Here is a 15,514-nt window from a genome sequence, read left to right on the forward strand (position 1 = left end):
GCCTTACCTTTATTTGCTGCTGTTGATAAGCCAATCATCAGGTAACAATTTGCAGATGTGCCTTGTTTAGACTTTTGCAAGGTGAAACTCACCAGCTCAGACACAGAGACTCACCTCTTTTCAAGCAGTGATTATCTAATTTTCTTCTGTCTTCCTGGCTTTTGTGTTCCACAGACAATAACCCCAAAGATACTAACTCATATTTTACCATGTCTTCTCATGATTTTTGAGGGGAAACCCATCAATATTATGAACATCATTAAATTCCATATGCACTTTGATCTTTGGTCACATGCACAACCTTTGTATGCTCCCTAATATTTATTTATTCTGACAATGGATCGGGAACTTATTTTTCAAACACTAATCATAAATATGTAGCAATCCCCAGACAACTGAATATTTGTTATTTTTCTATGCCCACTGAACTTCGAATATTGCAGTGCTCCATGTGCCTCTCTTCAAAAAAGTCTCCGATGACTCAATTAGCTCCTCCTATTCCTAGCCAAAGAAGAAATTGGCCTAGTTTCAAACTCTGCAGGGTTCCAGCCTGATTGCTTGCATGTTCATTGTATTTCTGGCTCTTTTCCATTTTCCTATCACCTTCTCCCAGTTGTCCTGTTGCTTACATTCCTGTCTGGATGCTGTGGACAGAGAATATAAAGGACCACACCTGTCAGAATCATTAAGAGTCCTAGGTCTATTAGGAAGATTAACCAGTGTTGCTAAGAAATCTGAACATAGCCTTTGGAAAATTTGTACTTTCCAATAATGTAATTATTTTGAATTGGAAATAAAGAAACCAATGAGCTACATGTTTATATGTTTTCATCAGAAACTTCGTAGATGTTCCTGATAATTAGGTTTATGTAAGGGATAAGCAGTTCCCACCTGCAACTAGCTTGGTGATTCAGTAACAAAAAAAAATTAGAATTTCTACATTACGTTGGACATAGTGGGTAGTTTGGAATATTCTACATTTCACTACTTCTATTCTGACTTCATCTTCCACTGCTACAATCCTAATCATCAGCTTCATTAGCCCCAGGACAGATTACTCCATTTCTCTCCAAACTCATCTTTATTGATCCAACATACACAAATTCCATATTGAACAAAGCTTTGCCACCCTTCTCCCATCCATCTCCAGAACTGGTCTTTCACTTTCAATGCATTCAATTCAAAAATCTTGCTCTCCTTTACAAAAATGGATACATACCTTCACCCCTGAGGACCTTGCAATCTCATCTAACTTTACGTAATAGGCTGAGCCCACTTTCTTCCCAAATATAAGCTGCTTTGCATCCAGCTCTGTCACTATTCTACATTTAGGAGCAAAACCTTCAGCCTTTTTAGCCAAATTCTCCTAATCTTGTGTCTTAAAATACTTACTATTTTAAGTCTTTACAAAATCTACTCATTTGGTCATATATTTAGGGACCTCGCAAAATCTTCCTCTGCTGCTGATCTCTGCTCACCCTCACATCTGTGAACCAGCATTTTTTTAAATAATTTCTTTTATATATTATATAAATGTAAGTGTTTTATAGGCAGCTGTAATCACAGAACGTTTACTTAGGCAAAAGTGGCTCCATAGTAATGTCATTTAACACTCAAGTTAAATGATTAACTAGCACTACTTCAGGTGCACCATGACTGGCCAATTTTCTAATCCTGTCACCATTCAATTACATTCAGCCACAAGGTCTTCTACAAATAGGCTTAAATGTTCAGATGTTTTCAGGATCTAGAATAACTATCAGGAGAGCATGAAGAAATGAAATTCCATTCTGAGATTTAAGGAGTAGTTTAATTTATTTTAAAGGAATGTGCAGGCAATATTTATTTTATTTTAATTGAATTGAGTCTTGGTTGTAAGCATACTTTGGCAGATAGATAGCACTTGAATGGCCCTCAACCTTGTCAGAAATGTGATGACCCTGCCATTTATGTATTTTTCACGCAGATGAGGTCAGAATCAGGTGCTGATGTGTTGTTACCAACAGTTAAGTAGTCACCTTTTAGATTCATATACAAAACATGGATAGTTGGGTGAGCAGCAAGTAAAACCACAGCTCTATGGGTGTTAACTCCTTTGGGAGAGGAGAAAAGAATAAGAAGTATAACAAGACAATTTTACACTGAGAAGTCAGGGATGGGTGAATGGAGGAGTCAGATTTCAGGCAGCCACAGACTGAAGCATGGAGGTGTCAGTGTTCAGGCCATCAAGGTTTGATGGGTAGGGGTGTTCTTGAAGCCAGAGTTTGGGCAAATCAGAATTCACTTTCAGCTGATTACCTGAGTTCCAGACTCCCTTTGGATGATCAAACAGTACAGGTGCAATGCTTTGTAAACTGCATATCTCAGGGGTGGGAGCCTATTGGTGATCATAGGCCTTTATAGTTAAAATAGAGACATAAAGCCTCCTTAAAAAAATGACTTGACTTCTGGTTGTCAACACTCTCAGCATTGAACACAGAAGCGGGTGCATTGGAGAAGGGTCAGGCCAAGTTTTGGATTTTTAAAATTTTTATCTCACCTTCCCCCCACTATCAACTCAGTGGGTTTATAATTCCTCTTCCATTCCTCCTTGTGCCTTTTTAGTAAAAAGGCAATTTCCATAAATAGCTAAGGCCTCAGTTAACTGGAAACCACTTTCTATGTGCTCTCTGTGGTACAGCATAATGCAGTGGATAGGCATTACCCTTGTCTTATGATAAAACATACAGGAGATTATGTAAATAAACATGATATCTCTGAATGATGTATTGGATCAGGCATGTGTCATTCTGTGCATCTGCGCAGTACAAAAATAAACCAGACTCACCTTTTAAGAGATTTCTGCATTTTTAAGATATAAGATATCTTTATTAGTCATGTGTACATCAAAACACACAGTGAAATGTATCTTTTGCGTAGAGTGTTCTGGGTGCAGCCCACATGTGTTGCCATGCTTCCGGCACCAACATAGCATGCCCACAACTCCTTAACCGTCTTACGTCTTTGGAATGTGGGAGGAAACTGGAGCACCCGGAGGAAACCCATGCAGACACGGGGAAAACATACAAACTAAAATTTCTATGTATTACTCTGCACCCCCTACTTCACTATTGACCAATAAACCAGAGGGGCATGTATTTAACATTGTTGACAAAGAAAGAATGGCAAGTAATGAAGTGAGGTCATTGTCAAATGCATGGTGCTAGAGTGAGTCTGAAAATTCACCGTTAGTCACAACAAGGTGCAAACAAAGAGGAGTGCATTCTGGACCTATGAACTTCGTAAATGTTAATGTGGGATTGGTCCAAGATGGTAGCCCAGATCCAATCTGGCTGCATTGGGAACCTTGGCATCTATGATGAATCCCTTCAGCTCTTGTATAAAACAGATGGAGATGTTCTTCAGAGCAAACAACGTTGTTGAAATTGAAGGCCGGGGTGAAAGTGTGCTAGGTCAAACAGAGCCATGCAGGAGCATAAGAAAACAATCTTACTAACAGTGACAGGCACGATACAAAAGCTACTTTCGTTGACCTCCTGACACCATGAGGCAGAAGATGTTTGATTCGATGTGGTGATAAAGAGATTGCAGAATCACTTTAATCCAGCATCTTCAGCGATCATGAAAAACTACAAGTTTGGAACCAGAAACCAAAGATCAGACAAAATCATTAATGATCATCAGGCTGTGCTGAAGAATTTGCCTTGACAGTGCAATTTTGAAAGCTTCCTGAATCAAGCCTTATGGGACTAGAACATGTGAAGTTTAACAGATGAACAAATTCAACCTGAGTTGTTAAGTGCACAAGATCTAACATTTGAGTGTGTGTATATAAAATCACCACAGCGCTGGAGGTGGTTTCCAATGTGCCGGAGAATTCTGACTGGTGAATTACATTAGTGTTAATACTGTATGTGGGCAAATGACTGGGGCACAGGTCAGAGCTCTGAACCCGAGCTCAAGTCATATGAATTTGGAATGAAACATGAAAATGGTGGGAAAAACTACTACCATCACAGGTCTGCTCGTTTGGAACAGTGAAATGCTTCAAGTATAAGAAGAATCTCATTTGCCCTTACATCATGGAAAGAAACTATCCAGTCCATCAAGTTTCTGCCAACTCTGGAAGCAATTCCGTTCCGCTTCAGCGCATTCTCTTTCAGATGCTTATTGTCTCCTCTAATTCTCCTACCACCCACCTGCACTAGAGGCCACTTACGGTAAATAATTAACCTACCATCCAACATATCCTTGGGATGTGGGAGGAAACCAGAACACACAATTACCGGAAGAAAGTGCCAGCTACACACAGATATTCCAGGGGTCACAACTGAATCCAGGTCACTGGATCTCTGAAGTAGCAGCACTACCTGTTACACCGCTGTACTACTCTTAAGTGGGCACATAGCCTCAGCTGTGTAAGACTAGAGCCAGGACAACAAACCAGAATAGTGTCAACCAAGTAAGCAGGTTCTCAACATAAGGAGACCACTTAAATAGAAATCCACAAAGGAGAATATTGAAGTTGATGAGCAGTGTGAAGAAAGAAGCTTAAACGGTATACAGGCTACTAAAGGAAATAATGGACAATGCTGTAACTTTACAAATAAACTGAAAGTTAACAATCAGCGTATCAAAATGCACATTACTGCAGCTGCAGATTGCTCAATTAGCAATCTCAACCAGGGAGGGTTGAGCCAGCTCCATCACGGACACAACCCTCCCTGCCATTGAGGACATCTTCAAGAGGCGGTGCCTCAAGAAGGCGGCATCCATTATTAAGGACCATCACCACCCAGGACATGCCCTCTTCATGTTACTACCATTGGGGAGGAGGTACAGGAGCCTGAAGACCCACACTCAACATTTCAGGAACAGCTTCTTCCCCTCTGCCATCAGATTTCTGAATGGTCCCTGAACCCATGCGCACAGCCTCGTTATTCCTCTTTTGCACTATTTATTTATTTTTGTATGTCTTTATGTCTTTTTTTATGTCTTTATGTCTTGCACTGTACTGCTGCCACAATATAACAAATTTCACTACATGTTAGTGAAAATAAACCTGATTCTGATTCTGAATTATGTGCAAGGATATTAACAAGGAAATTCAGTAAAGTGCCTTTAAGAAAACTTACACTTAAACGGAATATTTATTCAGGCAGGACACTGATAAACACAGGCCAGATGCAATGTTTGCTTTCTCATAATGATCAAAAAATTAAGCTGCCAATCATAGTAACTAACTACACAAACAAATCATCCTTATTGGGAAAAGATCGACAAAGAATTTAAGATAGATTGAAAGATTGTGAGCAGTTCACAACCACATCTAGATAAGTTTCCATAGAAATATGCAGATAAGTTCAAAGATTCATATACCAGCATTAAAGGGCACAAAACTGAAATATGCTTTAAGCCAAGTGTCATGCCACTTCACTGCAAGGCTTAGACAACTACAGAATGAGCTGAAGGCTCAAGTAGAGGAACACATTCAAATGGCAGAATATGTTAATCAAAACTGCACAAAATTTTATTGTAAGCCTAAAGCATCCAAACCCATCCAATTTTTCAGAGACTCAACACTCAACTGAGGTTTGAATGATGAACAACACCTGCTGTCCGCATTGCAGTAGCAATGTGGCCAAGTTTTTACCAAGTTGAACCTCTCACAACCATATGCACAATTAAACAGGGATAATGAAAACCAACATTTTCTAACAATCAATGTGCATGAAGAGCTTTATTCATAGACTAAGCTGCATGATGGAGTGAAATCATTACACAAAATATTTCAGGTCATTGTGGATAAGACAGTGAAGAGAATCCAATGCCGACTATGGATCGAAGGTGACATTTTGATTGCAACTGCAACAGAGAAGGGAAATCTCTGAATATTTGGAGGTATTTAGGAGGCTTCATGAATATTATGCTAAGTTCCAGAGAAGCAAATGACTCCTTGGGCAGAAAGAATGGTTCATTTGGGCCCAACAGTGGATGCAAATAATCTACAACCAGTCAAGGAAGAGGCTGAGGCCAATGTCAAGGCCTAAAATCCTCAAATATCAGCAAACTTAGCATGGTTAATAAATATTATGCCAAGTTTCTTCTACACCAACTCCACTGCATCCGCTATTGAAGAAGGATAAACCACGGTAGTGGGGAAAAGAACAACAGAAGGAATATGACCACTGAAAGAGACGTCATACTGTGAGCCCCTGCTAACTGGTGATGCTCCTAATTATGAGATGAAGCAAGAATAAGCCACATTATGGATACTAACCAGGAAAAGCATTTTGCTGCACACATTAACAAAGTGCAAGCAGAACTTTGCTCAGATTGAAGAGGAAACATTGACGATCATATCTGGGAGCACAAGGTTCCGCCAGGTTTATTTAGGCAACTGTTCATGTTGGTCACCAACCAGAAGCCCCTGTTGGCTACTCTTGGACCCAAGTACACAGTTTCCACAATAGTAGCTTTAAGAATGCAGCAGTGGCCATTCTCCTGCCTCAATATGATTACATCAAATATCAACTATCTAAACAGAATTTCATAATAAATGCACTATCAAGATTGCCTTACGATAATGTTGAATAAAACATAAAGAGTACAATACTCATTCTTCCAGTAAACACCACTGGGAATGGCAAGAATGATGCAGAGGTCCAGTATTAAAGCAAGTATATGAGTATAATTTAAGTGGTTGGACTGATCCGAATACATGTTTGGTATATTTGCATATAGAGTCCAACACTGCTATTGTGCACCATTCACAAATTAGGGATGCTTCAAATGAAAAGAGTAGTTACACCCAAGAAATATGGAGAAGAATAAGAGAGGAACTGTTCATGCTCAGAATCTAAGAAGAACCTGGATTAAACCAGACATACCTTTGAGAGCTATCCATGTTGTGGTGTGTATTAATCTCCATACTCTTCATGTTACTATAGACCAAGAACCAACTGGAACATATTCATCACATAATGTCTAAGCTATCCTGCTCATAAATATGTCTAAATATTAGCTTTAGTCATAATATCCTACTGCACCTTTTTTAGAATCTTCCAGAGAAAATGGCCGTAAACAATTATGGTATTTGTAGTAATCCTGTTCCTTGAAAAGACTCCAGATATTTTTGCCATCACAGTCCTTCTTCCCTCAGTTGGGGTTCTTGATTTATTTTGGTTTTCTATTATTCTTTTCCACTTTGGTTCCTTTTTGCATTATGGTTTTTGGCCCTTCACCTAGAATAACTGTTAAATGAGAGAATAGGACAACATCTGGATCTGCTGAAGGCATAGCAACAGGGTAATGATATCCTGTAGAAGTGAAGGCATTTAAAGAGTTTGCTTTTATGTGATGCAGGGAAAAATCTTCTTTCTGCAATATGTTGAGCCATAAATAATACATGAAAGCAGTTCTTAGAAAACCTTCTTGTTCTATTTACAAACAACATCCTTCAAAAATTCCTATTCTGACAGTTTTCTATTTGAACAGGTGTGCAGTACATCTGTTGCCAGAATGCCACCAGCATCCAGAACCTAAGAAGCAAGGGTGACCCTCTATGGTTGTAGGAAATTAGTTTTGGTTTATTATTATTGTCACTTGTACTAAAGTACAAAGAAAAACTTGTCTTGCATACCGTTCATACAGATCAATTCATTACACAGTGCATTGAGGTAGTACAGGGTAAAACAATACCCAATGTAGAGTGTCACAGCTACAGAGAAAGTGCAGTGCAAGTAGACAATATGGTGCATGGTCATAATGAGGTAGATTGTTGGGTCAAGAGTCCATCTTATCGTACTAGGGAACTATTCAATAGTCTTATAACAGTGGGATAGAAGCTGTCCTTGAGCCTGGTGGTGCGTGCTTTCAGGCTTTTGCATCTTCTGCCCGATGGGAGGGGGGAGAAGAGAGAATGTCCGGGGTGGGTGGGGTCTTTCATTATGCTGGCTGCTTTACAGAGGTAGTGAGAAGTATAGACAGGGAGGGGAGGCTGGTTTCCATGATATGCTGAGCTGACACGGGTCTCACACTAGTAACACAGATCGCCACTTGAGCTCCCTACCCTCAGTAAATTGGTTTATGATTCATATTTCACTTCCAAACCAAAATACCTCTATATTTTACTTGTACATCAAGGTATCAGGGCAGTTCCCCTTTGTTACGAACAGTAAATTTGTTTTAGTTAACATAGAAAACAAAGGTAGTCTGTATTTTGACAGAAGCAGGAAGATATAATTAAATGCTCCTATTGTATACTATCATGTGTATGTGACAAATCTTGGTATATAGGTCACCCGATCACTGGCAAAGTAACTGCCATCTGGGAATGTTGAATGGATATAGGTTTGTAAACTGCATTACAGAGGAAGACAGACTTAAAACAGTGGCAGCTCTTGCCATTAAGTGAACCAGCTTTCTATATTTTAAGCGCTCCTACACAAGTGAATTGCATCAAACACGTTCTTGAACATTTTGATAACAGATCAATCTTTTAGATCCAACTTCTATTTTATCCAGATTTGAAGTCTTTGAAGCAGAACCTTAAAGAAATCTTATTTTGTACTATTTTTGATGGACAAAAGAAGGCCTGGAAATTAAGAGGATGCGAAAGGGCATTGTGCAGCATGATAAACACTGCTTCATTTCTGGTCCTGACATTGCAAAGCACCCAGGCCCTTGTTGTTTGCCCATTGCATACGCCCCTTCATGCATTATGGAGGACATAAAGAAAAATGCACGGATTCTGTGATTTGGGGTAGAAAGAGCCAGGTATAAGGGACCCAATCAAAACTTGGGATTGGAGTGGCCGGAAGTCCCAGGGCAGGGGAATGGGGACATGAGATTCGGATCTGGGAAGTTGTGGGAAGAGGAGATCAACACAGTGGGTGATGGCCAGGTGGGGGAAGTGCAGGAATGGCCTGGGGTGAGATTTTCAGCACGGGACTGGTCCCTCATCCTGAAGTCCCCTTTAAGTAACGCTACTGCGGAAATAATAGCACTGTGAAAATATGGTAGTTCCAGGAGTGCCCAATTATGACCATTCCACAGTTCAACATAACCTAACTTCCTAGTATTGTAATCCAGTGAATGTTGCATCATTTGATCCTGAAGTTGTTGGAAACCTGTTTTATTCTGGAAATAAGCGATGTTCAGACTGATAGTACTGCAAAATGTTGACTATGGAATGGAATTTCCAGATTATAATCTTTTAAACCAAAAGATTGGTATAAAGTTTAGTTTAGCAACTCCATCTAGTGGTAATTTTAATTGCATGTTGTATATGGAGTAGTATTTTTGCATGGTGTTTTCATATTTAGAATTACCATTAGAAAATTGAGTTATGTAATGGGCAATTGAACAAGTTCTTTTGCACAATTAGCTAATGGAATTTTGCATTTTTATCAGAATGGTTCATAAAAAATGAGACAAATCAACAATTGAATAAAGATGATTCAACCGGATCGTCTGTGAGGAAAGCCACAACTCCTTTGATTTCAGCAGGTTAGTAAATCCCACCTCTGAAATTGCAATTAAGTGATTTCACCAGGCTTCTATTGCCAACTGCATACGTTTATCTGAAAAGTCAGAGATTATTATACAAATTTTGTGTCTGAATTATTTTTCTGAAATTTAAAACATGCAAACAAAATTATGTTGTTAAAGTGAAGATTTATCTTCTTTACTCTTCACAGGCTATGAATGAAGAATAAGAACATAATTTTGTGCCCATCAGTAATCATGTGCCTGACATGCTAATCGACATGTTCTCTTTGGCAAAAATTTAAAGATAGCACACATCACTAAATCAGATTGTTTTATCTTCATTTTACTTGATGGTTGCAGTCTTGGCTATTTAAAGTGATAATTCTAATCACGGTATAATTCCCAAAATAGATGACAACCTTCCTGACAGAACTAGATAAGGAAATATATGATTTTACAGTACTAAAATATGACTACATACATTTGATTTGCAGACTATTCATGTCTGGATGTATTGTACCATGGTATCCGATAACTAATCATGGTTTTTCATAAATAATGTCTAAAACTGGGACAAAAAAATACCTCCAGTTTCTGCAGATTTTTCTGTTGATATTGGCAATGGACAAGAAAAGTAGTAGAGGGTTAAAGTGAAAGACATAAGTGGAATCTGCACACATGTGTGAGTTAAGCTATTTTTCCTGGAACTGTTTCCAAAACTACTTATGCCAGTCCATAAACACACATAGCAGCACTTAGTAACATGTTCAGACAAAAGCACAGTACTTAGGATTGTGGAATTGGAGTTCTGTAGAATTGCGCCAGAAACAATGCCTAGAATAGGAGGTTTGGGCAGTCTGTTGAAGTGACCCTTTGCTTCCAAGCCCAGCTTGGAGCAACAGATAGAAAATCAACCCAATTTTTCATGGTATTTATGAGATTACTGCAGCCATTTTTCTGATTCCTGGCAAAAATAAATGACAACAGCTGGGAATATTAAATATCTTTTGAGGAACAGCCATCAAAGTGCTGATTGGTCAAAGCCAGGTATTTCTATCCAGCAATCTTTGAGAGTAACCTTTGGCTAAAATCTGTAGTATCCACCCGGATAATCATCATTCACTGTAGTTGAATTCTAAATCATTGTGTAAGTGGACAGGGACTAAGGGGAGACTGATAGAAGTTTATAAGATTATGAGAGGCACAAATAGCTGTTTTTTGCCCCCAGGGTTGAAATGTCTAATATTAGAGGGCATGCATTTAACGTGAGAGAGGGAAAGTTTAAAGGAGATGTGTGGGGCAAATATTTTGCACAGAGAGTGGTGGGTACCTGGAATGCTCTGCTAGGGGTGTAGTGGAGGCAAACATGATAGAGACGTTTAGATAGACACATGAATGTGCAGAGAATGGAGGGATATGGATATCGTGTAGGCAGAAGGGGTTAGTTTAGATAGGCGTTTAATTACGAGTTTAATTAGTTTGGCACAACATGGTGGGCCGAATGGCCTGTTCCTGTGCTGTACTTTCTTTGTTCTATGTTCTAGATGACTTTAAGGAAGACCAAACCAAGCTGATTTCAACAATGGAAAATCAATAATCAGTAAGCTGCAGATTCAATCATTTGCCAGATAACCTGCACTAATATTGTCCATAAGTGGCTGCAAAAGGTAAACTTCATTATTAGCCTGAAGCAAAGCAGCAAGCATTCAACAGAAGTCTCGATGTTCAAAATAAAAGACTGCAGATGCTGGAAATCAGAAATAAAAGCAGAAGATATTCTAAACGCTCATTAAGTCAGGCAACATCTGTGAGGCGACAAACAGAGCTAATGTTTCAGGTCAATTACCTTTCAACAGAACATATGCTGATTTATTTTTCTCTTGCTTCAGCAATGCTTCAGATTTTTTGCATTCTCCGCTGAATACTTATTAAATAGTTATTTCAGCAATATCAGAATGTGACACATCAACACTCCACCATTATATGTGTAGCATCAGCAATATTTTAACAACACCCAAAATAACATTCATTTGCAAAACATATACACTTTGTCTAAGATGGAGGATTTCTCAGGTTCACTCCAGATTTCTAATGTAAGACTTGAATTTGTATGTCTATCATAAGAAGTATAACCAATGTTGGGAGATTGAGTGAGGTTCTTGCACTTGGAGATTGCCATCCTAGAACCTGTAAGGCTGGGACAAATCCTTCTAAATCGACAATTTGATGGAATACTGAGAGAGTGGTGCATTGTAGGAGGTGCAGTGGTAGAAATTGTATTTCAATTAAAAATGGTTTTATCTGGGACTGAGGAAGGATGGCAGAAGTGATTTTTATATCATGATATGCAATGTGTCAGCAGATTCCTCAGCCTTTAGCGCAGTTACACACACACACACATATTCAGTTTCAGGAATTATGTAAGTGACCTCAAGAAACTGCAGAGAGCTGTGAACACAGGTCAGCACATCATGGAAACAAGTCTCCCCTGCCTACACTTCTCGCCTCCTCAGTAAAGCAGCCAACATAATCAAAGACGCCACCCACCCCAGACATTCTCCCTTTTCCCCCTCCCATTGGGCAGAATATACAAAAGCTGAAAGCACGTACCACTAGGCTCAAGTGCAGCATCTATCCCGCTGTTATAAGATTATTGAATGGTCCTCTAGTACAATAAAATGGACTCTTGACCTCATAATCTACCTCGTTATGGGCTTGCACCTTATTGTCTGCCTGCACTGCATTTTCTCTGTAACTGTAACACTTTATTGTGCATTCTGTTATTGGTATTGGTATTGGTATTGGTATTGGTTTATTATTGTCACCTGCACCGAGGTACAGTGAAAACTTGTCTTGCATACCGACCGTACAGGTCAATACATTGCACAGTGCAGTTACATTGAGTTAGTACAGAGTGCATTGATATAGTACAGGTAAAAACAATAACAGTACAGAGTAAAATGTCACAGCTACAGAGAAAGTGCAGTGCAATAACGTGCAAGGTCACAACAAGGTAGATTGTGAGGTCAGAGTCCATCTCATTGTATAAGGGAATCGTTCAATAGTCTTATCACAGTGGGGTAGAAGCTGTCCTTAAGTCTGGTGGTACGTGCCCTCAGGCTCCTGTATCTTCTACCTGATGGAAGAGGATAGAAGAGAGAATGACCCAGGTGGGTGGGGTCTTTGATTATGCTGGCTGCTTCACCAAGGCAGTGAGAGGTAAAGACAGAGTCCAAGGAGGGGAGGCTGATGTCCATGATGCGCTGGGCTGTGTCCACAACTCTCTGCAGTTTCTTATGGTCCTGGGCAGAGCAGTTGCCGTACCAAGCCGTGATGCATCCAGATAGGATGCTTTCTATTGGTGCACCGATAAACATTGGTGAGAGTCAAAGGGGACAAACTGAATTTCTTTATCCGCCTGAGGAAGTAGAAGCGCTGATGAGCTTTCTTGGCCATGGCATCTAAGTGATTTGATCAGGACAGGCCTGGTTTTCCCTTGCACTGTTATAATGAAATGATCTGTATGGACTGCATGCAAAACAAGTGTTTCACTGTACCTTGGTACTTGTGACAAAAATAAACCAATTTACCAATTTAAATTTATCCATGTGGTAATGCACCATGTGGGGTGTTCTTACAGCCAGAATTCCATATAAAAGGCAACAGCTGGAAGTAGGGGAGGATTTGCGCCTCTTAACGCTACCAATGGCAGGATGGATAAGAGAATGGGGATCCGCTTTTCCACACACAGACAGTGTTTACTGGAGATAGGTGCTTGGGGCAAGGAGTGGTCTGGCTGGAGCCACACCTCACCTCTCACAAAAGAAACTGGAAGGCTTCATCTGCTAATCCAACAATGCATTAGAGAAGGATCCACTGCTGTCTTCCATGACAGGCCCTCCAGCAACAGCTCAGGAAAGGACCATTCCTTTATTGGAATGCTCAGGAAGATTTTTCTTCTGCTTGGTCAAGGTTACACTGTTACCCACAAATGCATTCATGCTCCAGTGTTCCAGCAGAGATATCAAATGTCCTTACAAATCATGCACCCCATGATTTAACTTCTAGGTCTCTGTCTTTCAAGTGAAATGTTAAGATTGCTTTTTTAGGAAGAGAATCCTTTCAAAGCCCCAATCAAGGATCTGACCGGTTTTCCTGATATCATGACTATCATTCAAAACTCAAGCAATGGGCAACCTAGGAACTGAGGCGCAACAGAGTGGACTCGCTATACAGTCTTTGCTCAACACATCCATAATCATTCTAGCTATGGGCCCACTGCTGGAAACAAGTATGTGCCATCCAGGACCAAGGCAGATCAGAAAATGGGGGTGGAGGTGGGGGTCAAGGAGGAAGGAGGGATAGAAGCAGTCTGAGAGGGAGAGGACAATAGCAGGTAAGTGGGCAATCACTTAAGTGGGGTGTCTTAGCAATCAGGTAAATGGCCGGAAGTAGGAGAGTTAGGGAGTGGGAGATAATGGTGGGCAATCAGGAAAGGGGTCATGAAGACTAGATGAACAATCAGCTAGAGGACTGAGCAGGAAGATGACATTAGTGACCAGGAAAGGGTGTGGTCAATGACCAGAAAGTGGTGGGATTGGAGACTAGTGCCTCAATTAGGTCCCTCAGAGATATCAAGGTCAAAGATCTCAGCCAAGTGGTGGGTCAAGGAGGCAGATCGGTGAGTAGAGGTGGGATTAGAACCATCTGGGGTGGGAGAGCTGTGGGACATGCCCCAGTGGAGCCTTATGGCACAATGAAATCCTATTTGTTGCAGGAATGACCAATGATGTCACTCACGAGACACCAGGGACCACTTTCATCTGCAATATTCCAAACATCATTTGATTGAATCTGCTGCTGAAACTAATGCATGACTCACGTTAGGAAATGTACTCAAGGTTTATTTCCATTCATGTAATGCTGAAATAACAGCACTCCACAAACTAATTTCAATGACATTATGTGGCTGGTTGCTAAGTGATCTTATTATGTGTGAAGTGACCAGTTTTATATTACAATAGTGTGCACACTTCAGAAGTGCTTCATTGGGTGTGATAGACTGGATTTGGTTAACAAGGTGATTATGAAGCAAGAGAAAGGCCGATTAGCCTAATCATCCCAATCTTTTGCAAAAGACTGTGTGATTTGCATCATTGTGGACTGAATCTGGAATGCAATTGAAGAAAATGCCAAGATGTCAGTCTGACATTGCAATCTACAGACCCAATAGTAACCATCAGCATTCCACAGACGATATTCCCATAGTCCAAGGAGAAATGCAGTTGAAGTGCCCTAGACATGATTTGTTCCTTGTGTAGCACCCAGACAACATTCACAACAATGAAAGGTTATTCCTAACAAAAACAGTGACTTACCAAGCAGAAATGTTCTGGACTACAGACTGATAAATATGGATAACAAACACGTTAAAATTGCACCAGGTATATTAGAAGATTCAAATAAAGAGAAAAGTATACTACTATTAATCACAAAAATCTTCCATTTAAGAGGAACAGTTTGATGTTGTGCCATTAAGTAAACCTATTCATTTAGTCTGTAGACATTTGACTATTTGGTTTCTGCTGATTCGCAACATTACAGTGCTCTCTAGTGGCTAAGTAAATATAACAGCAATGTAGACAAAGAAGTAAACGTGAGTTCATTTTCCTTGACTGCTACTTCAAACATGGTAACAGGCTGTTTCTAATCAAACATTTTGTCCCTATTTTCAAGTTAATCTAACCATTCTGAGACAGAAATATATGTGGATTGGTTTCTATCTGTTCCCACTACCCTATCCACATCCTGATGTATTAATTTTGTAAAGTAATTCATAAATTTTGTAACAGTAAACTTTAAAAATGCTTAATGAAGTGTAACCCACAGTTATATCTTCTGAGGGATTCAGTTTGCTTCAAGGCACAGCAATTTTACTTACATTTGTAAATGGCTGTGCATTTCTATTAAGGTTGTTCGGATCCACCATTATAATTTCAGACCAACAGATCTGAAAGAAAAA

Source organism: Pristis pectinata, chromosome 2 (genome assembly GCF_009764475.1).
Source record: "Pristis pectinata isolate sPriPec2 chromosome 2, sPriPec2.1.pri, whole genome shotgun sequence".
NCBI classification, from domain to species: domain Eukaryota; kingdom Metazoa; phylum Chordata; class Chondrichthyes; order Rhinopristiformes; family Pristidae; genus Pristis; species Pristis pectinata.